This window comes from Armigeres subalbatus, chromosome 1 (genome assembly GCF_024139115.2).
Source record: "Armigeres subalbatus isolate Guangzhou_Male chromosome 1, GZ_Asu_2, whole genome shotgun sequence".
NCBI classification, from domain to species: domain Eukaryota; kingdom Metazoa; phylum Arthropoda; class Insecta; order Diptera; family Culicidae; genus Armigeres; species Armigeres subalbatus.
The window spans coordinates 100,321,818-100,329,076 of record NC_085139.1 but is presented as its reverse complement, the minus strand read 5'-3'; positions in this window follow the sequence as shown (position 1 = coordinate 100,329,076).

The following is a 7,259-nucleotide window of genomic DNA, read 5'->3' as shown; positions in this document are numbered from 1 at the left end:
CTTCCTTGGAAGATCGACTATGGCCGAAGAGCCGATTGGTTCTCCACCCACGGACCTAACAGGGATCCCAGGGCCTCGGATGTTGCATGCCATAGTTGATCGTAAAGCGAATTGCTAGATGATCACTGTGGGTGAAACCCTCGTCCACCCTCCAGTCCAAGTCTGGTGCCAGACAACGTTACGTCAATCCATGACTCGACCCCGTTCCTTCTGAACGTGCTAGCGGAGCCATCATTGACTAGCACTGCGTCGAGCTTCGCTAGCGCCTCTAGTAACGCTTGACCCCTTCGATTGATGCAGCGGCCCAAGTGTTAAAATCTCCTGCTATGACGACTTACGACCCACTAGGTCAGACGATAGCCTATCGATCATCTGATTGAACTGTTCTAATGGCCACCTTGGTGGGGCATAGCAGCTACAATAGATCAGACTATTGATCTTGGCTATCGTGACACCCACCCTGGGCAATTGCACAGTCAACCATCTAAGACGAGTTAAGTACTCTCCATTTAATTCCACCAATTATTTCGAAATCTTTGCAGATACGTATTTCGACCACAACTGTGTGATCGTCTTCAGTGTCTCGTACTTGACTCGACTGAGCCACTTTTCAAGTGTTTACGTAACAGTTGTACTGAAAAACGTACATTACGAACTATTTTAAGTTGATTCAAAATAATAGTGGAACACGGCGGAACAAAACAAAATATTGTGCATTCGGTAGCTTAAAACCGAATCTTTCAGATGGTGGCTGTTTGGCTTGCCGCTTTTCATGGTGTGTTGATGTGTAAATTGACTATTTTTTCTAAAGATTCCTCAATAACTTTGACAGGTTTCAAGATAGATCAAAGTAGTCTTCTAGACAAACATGTTTTTTGTCATTATGCACAACTTTCCAGAATAAACCATAGTGCTTAAATCATTTTCAAAAAAGTTATGCTCAAAATATGATTTTTCATACTTCATACAAAATGTACTCTAATTCGTTACAAAACCGTTATTCCAATATTGTGTCTTCAGAAAAGATGTTCCAATTCACATTCTTTTTAACATTGCAGAGGACAACTACTGCTTTTGTACATCTGCTTGATTTTTTTATTTCATACCGCCCTTTAAGGAGGATAGATCATTGATGTTTTCTTATCAAAAGAAAGCCAAAGAAATATCCTTCAACTCTTCTGAAGACATCATGACTCTAAAAGGTAGTCTTTAGGTCGTAAACTAAAAAACGCACGTTTCGAGGGCTTTTGAACCAGTGTGCGGTGCTAGGGAGGTACATGCAAGGGTTGACACTTACGTGTTCAGAGCTAGATCAGCGCAAGTTAGGAAAGGGCATCTGAGACTACTCCCACCCAGCAGGCAAAGCTTGGTGGCAGGATTGGACAGCGGTTAAAAGGCCCGCCACGGTTTTAGGGGACGGAAGACAGCCTATCCATTAGCCCACTCGCCGAGTAGAATGTCAGACTGCCAGACCTTGCTTTCACATTTTACGATATCCAAGACAAGGTCCGTTAATACGCGGCCAGAATGCCATAATCAGGATCTCGCTGACATTGATACTCATGTGCCAATTAGCACTCCTTGGGCTCCTGCGTGCTTTGAGCGGCACACGGTCGCTTTGATAGGGCCTGCTTGCGGACACATGCAGCTTTTTGTAGAGGTTTAACAGAGCCTGCTGCCAGGTTCCACCACGTCCTAGGCAGGTCTGCGTTGTGATCGGGGTGTAGTGGAGCCCGAAGGGCGTTGACCCGAGAAGGCGCCTTCTCGGCCGAAAAAAGCGAAAGGCACCAACCAGACGCAAGTCTATGTACCACAAAGAGCATGCACCATATTTGAAACAGGTCGACAGACTTTGGTTACGCGTGTAGATCAAAAGGCATTACTACAGAAATTTCTTGGATGGCCAAGAAGTTATTCTTCATACACATTCTATTCTATGTACCACAAAGAACATGCACCATAATTGAAATAGGTCGACTAACCTTTGGTTACGCGTGTAGATCAAAAGAAAGGTCTTGATTCAAGAATTTCTTGGATGGCCGAGAAATTATGCTTTGTAGCACAAGATGCATGCACCATATTTGAAACAGGTTGAAATACCTTCGGTTACGCGTGAAAATAGCGAAAAACCGATTTTTTATTAAAAGTCGTTTTTTACGCGGTTTTTGGGATTTACGCGGTTTTGATTTACGCGGAACGTATCCCCCGCGATAAAACCGACTCCAGTGTATACATGTTCTGCTACCTTAGATCTAAATTCGTAATGCCAATCCCTTATAATTTTCCCTTCGCCATAGAAATCTATAGGAAGCCGACGAGCACCATGGGAGTCATCCCATATACATCGAACCACTCGTATCAACATAAAATGGCAGCGTTTCATCACATGATTCACAGGATCCAGACGATACCTCAGAGCGTAGAAGGAAAAACGAAGGAACTACAACATATTTTGGAAACAGCGAAGATCAACGGGTAAGCTCATACACCGATACCAAAATTTTGAATAACTCTCCTTGTCAATGGTGATCGATGCTTTTTTTGGTTTATTTCGACTGTTACGCGTCTCTGCCAGTTACAAAATGACTAGAAATACAAAAAAGGAAAGTTTATTCAAAGTGTGTCAACATTCTGTCAGATAATCACCTGAAACTAGCGATTTGAAGTGGTGTCGGTTTTACCCACAATTCCCTTACTTGTACTATACTGCCCACAATCGCATATTTGTCCCATATGAATAGGAAATCCAGCAAATATGGGATTGATAATTTTAAGACTATCTTTTATGAAGACAATAGGTATGGAGCTCATTTCAAGATTCTTGTACAATGGCACCAGTGTGTCATTAACATAAGATATGAATTATTAGTAATTATTAGATAATTAGCATCAGACCGCATCGTGCTTTCGTGCTGTGCGGTTCTATTTTCTCTCTTTGCGGAAGGAAGTTTTTAATACTACCCGAAGCTATTTTAATTTCAACAGTGCTTCTCAGCGCTATTTGTACCCACTGATCCCGTTACGATCTTTGCAAGGACCCGTGCCTTCGTTTTACGTTGGACCCGTTTGCGGAAGTAAAATTCCGACAAGCGGTGGTAATCCTGCAGGGACACCGTTCTGGGAAAAAACCTCTTAGAAGGTCACGTCTCCACGCTCAGCAATGAGTATTAATAAAAACAAGAGGAAGGGGGAGTCTCTGAATTCTCCACTTCCTTCTAAGAAACAAGGTTTCAAGACCGTCCTGCCAAAGCGCGGAAAAAATAGAAGGAAGCTGGAGACTTCAGAGATTCCTTCTAACTCTAATAATTCTTCTCCTATCGAACTGAGCAATCAGTTCGATTTGATTAATGATGAAATTGAGCAAATCGAATCAACCTCTAGCCCAGGTGATTCGATTCATGTGAAAAAGCAAAGGATTCCGCCAATTGTGGTATCTGTTGCCGAGTTTTCTGGCTTTAGGAATGAGATTTTGAGTAACCTTCAGGGGATCAAGGTTTCATTTCAGATTGCTAGGAAGGGTGACTGCCGCGTTTTGCCGGGATCCTTTGACGATCGCAAACGTCTTCTCCAGTATTTAACTGAGAAGCGCCATAAATTCTTCACATACGACGACAAAACTGAGCGATTGTTCAAAGTCGTTTTGAAAGGTCTTCCCAGTGACGAAAAACCACTGGATGAGATTAAAATTGAAATTTCTGAATTACTTGGATTTTCACCAGTCCAAGTAATTAAGATGAAAAAGAAATCTCGCTCTGGTACTTCCCAGAGGGGCATTTCTCAAGAATTTTATTCAGTTCGTTTTAACAAAAGTAAACTAAATAATATGAAAAGTTTGGAAAAGGCGTGTATTATGTCCCATGTCCGTGTTACATGGGAACATTTCCGCAGGCCTGGGGGAGATTTCCAAAACCCCACTCAGTGCCGTAAGTGCCAAAAGTGGGGTCACGGAACCAAATATTGTCACATGGATGCTAAATGCATGATTTGCGGTGGAACCTCTCACACCAAGGACGCCTGTCCTGTGAGAGAAGATTCCAATAAATTTAAATGTGCTAATTGTGGGGGCAATCATAAATCCAATTTCTGGGAATGCCCTTCACGCAAAAAAGTTTTGACTTCCCGTGCAAAATTGATGACGGGAAATTCCAATAGGATCCCAGATTCGCCGGGTAAACATATTTCAAACGCTCAAAATCCGCAATCATTTGCCGGTCGAGCAATTCATACCCACCACAATCAACGAATAAATTTTGCTCCTACCTCTCAACGGGTAACGAGCGTAACGAGCAGTTCGTCGAATTCTAATTTTTCAAACACGCCCTCCTATGCTAGCATCGCTGCAGGCAGGCAAAATTTTATTTCCGAAATTTTACCGACGATGAATGACTTTCATACCCATTCTTCAAAGGGAAATAACGTTCGTTTTGACGACTCAGGTAGCATGTCTGCTTCCGACTTTGATTTTCTTAATGAACAATTGCATCACATGATTGATGCAATGTTCAAAGCAAATACCAAAACTGAAGCTGTTCAGGTTGGTATCAAATTTACTCAAAGAATTGTTATTGGACTTCGTTTCAATGGATCCAAATAATTCTTTGAAAATTTTAAATTGGAATGCCCGCTCTTTAAAGGGTAAGGAAGATGAATTATTCTACTTCCTATCAGTTCATAATGTGCACATTGCCATTATAACTGAAACATATTTAAAACCTTGGTCTTTTTATCAAAAGAGATCCAAATTATTTTATTTACCGAAATGATCGTCTTGACAGCGCCTGTGGTGGGGTCGCCATTATTATTAATAGACGTATCAAACATAAATTATATTCTTCGTTTGAAACCAAAGTTTTCGAAACCTTGGGAGTTTCTGTTGAAACAAATTTTGGACAATTTTCCTTCATTGCAGCCTAATTGCCTTTTCAATGCAATGGGCAGCAAAAGAATTTGTTGAAAGCTGATCTTCAAATTCTGACTCGCAACAAATCAAAATTCTTCGTAGTTGGTGACTTCAATGCCAAACACCGTTCATGGAATAATGCTCAAAGCAATTCCAACGGCAACATTTTATTTGAAGATTGTTCTGCGGGATATTATACTATTCAATATCCCAATGGCCCAACTTGTTTTTCATCCACTCGAAATCCTTCGACAATTGATTTGGTTTTAACGGATTCAAGTCAGCTGTGTGGCCAATTGGTAACTCATGCTGACTTTGACTCTGATCACCTTCCTGTGACATTTGAAATCTCACAAGAAGCCATTTATAATCCAATCAGCTCTACTTTTAATTATCATAGAGCTGATTGGGATTTATATAAAACTTATATCGATAGGAATTTTGATGTTGATATTCCTCTCGATACCAAAAGTGATATTGATAATGCTCTCGTATCTTTGACAAATTTAATTGTCGAAGCCAGATGCATTGCAATTCCTAAATGTGAAATTAAATTCAACTCCATTATTATTGACGACGATCTTCAGCTACTGATCCGTCTTAAAAATGTGAGGCGAAGGCAATACCAAAGAACTCGCGATCCCGCTTTGAAAGTTATTTGGCGAGATTTGCAAAATGAAATTAAAAACCCAGATCAATCCACCTAGCGGTGATGGTGCCTTTCTCGCTAAAAAGGTAATAAATGTAGCCTTTACGCCTACACCTCGATGATACAAGAAAGGCAAAACAGCTACACCGTCTAATGTTATGATAGAAAATTTACACTAGTAGACGACAGATGGCGCTGCCAAAAGTTTCTCGAATTTCCTATGTTCGAATTTTGACTTTCGGACAATTTCATTGTACTATGAAACTGAACGAAGAGCATACTTACGCCTAAATGCGCGCAACACGAGCATCTTTATAGTACGATGAAACTCGTAATGGGAGCAAGCCATGGATAAACATTAAAAATATTCATAGATGCAAGGCATTTTTCATAACACATTATTGTTCTATGTGATTATGTCTCATCACTATTTTAATATTATCTATTTTTTGCAATTCGCAATTATTATGAAATTCAATAGTGATCAACAGCGTTTTAGTCTCTGTCGGATGCAACTTGTTGCAAGAAAATCGGTTAAGAGTTTCTATGTGAAAATTTGGCTAATGTTTTTTATGGCATTTTGTGCACACACACACACACACACATACACACACACGCACACACGGACAGACAGACATTTGTTCAGCTCATCGAGCTGAGTTGAATGGTATATAACACTATGGGTCTCCGGGAATTCTATCAAAAGTTCGAATTTGGAGTGAAATGATAGCCTTTCGGTACAACTTAGTTGTACGAGAAAGGCAAAAACGTTTCGCTATTCTGAGAAATACCAACTATGAGAATAATGTCTCGAAATTGGATCCCAGTTCGAAACCCTTTTGGAAATTAACGAAAATTCTTAAAAAACCTTAAAAGCCAATTCCAGTGCTTAAAGAGGGAAATAAAATTTTATTAACAAATGGCGAAAAGGCTCAAAAACTTGCTCAGCAGTTCGAGAGTGCCCATAATTTTAGTATAGGTCTCACTAGTCCAATTGAGGATCAGGTTACACGGAGCTTCGAAGACATCCTCAATCAAGATAATGTTTTTGACCCTTCGTTGGGAACTAATTTGGATGAAGTGAGATCTATTACAAGAAAATTTAAAAATATGAAAGCACCGGGTGATGATGGTATTTTCTACATACTTATCAAAAAACTTCCTGAAAGCTCTTTATCCTTTTTGGTTAATTTATTTACCAAATGTTTTCAATTGGCATACTTTCCAGATAAATGGAAAAACGCCAAAGTTGTTCCAATTTTGAAGCCGGACAAAAATCCAGCTGAGGCTTCTAGTTATCGCCCAATCAGTTTGCTTTCTTCAATAAGCAAACTGTTTGAAAAGATTATTTTAAATAGAATGATGGTTCATATTAATGAAAATTCTATGTTTGCTGATGAGCAATTTGGTTTTCGCCATGGGCATTCAACCACCCATCAGTTATTAAGAGTAACGAATTTAATTCGGCTCAACAAATCTGAAGGATATTCGACTTGCTCTTCTTGATATAGAGAAAGCATTTGACAGTGTTTGGCATGAAGGTTTGATTGTAAAATTGATGAATTTTAATTTTCCTCTGTACATCATTAAACAGATCCAAAATTATTTATCAAATCGCTCACTTCAGGTAAACTATCAGAATTCCAAATCTGATAGATTACCTATAAGGGCTGGTGTCCCCCAAGGCAGCATACTGGGGCCCATATTGTA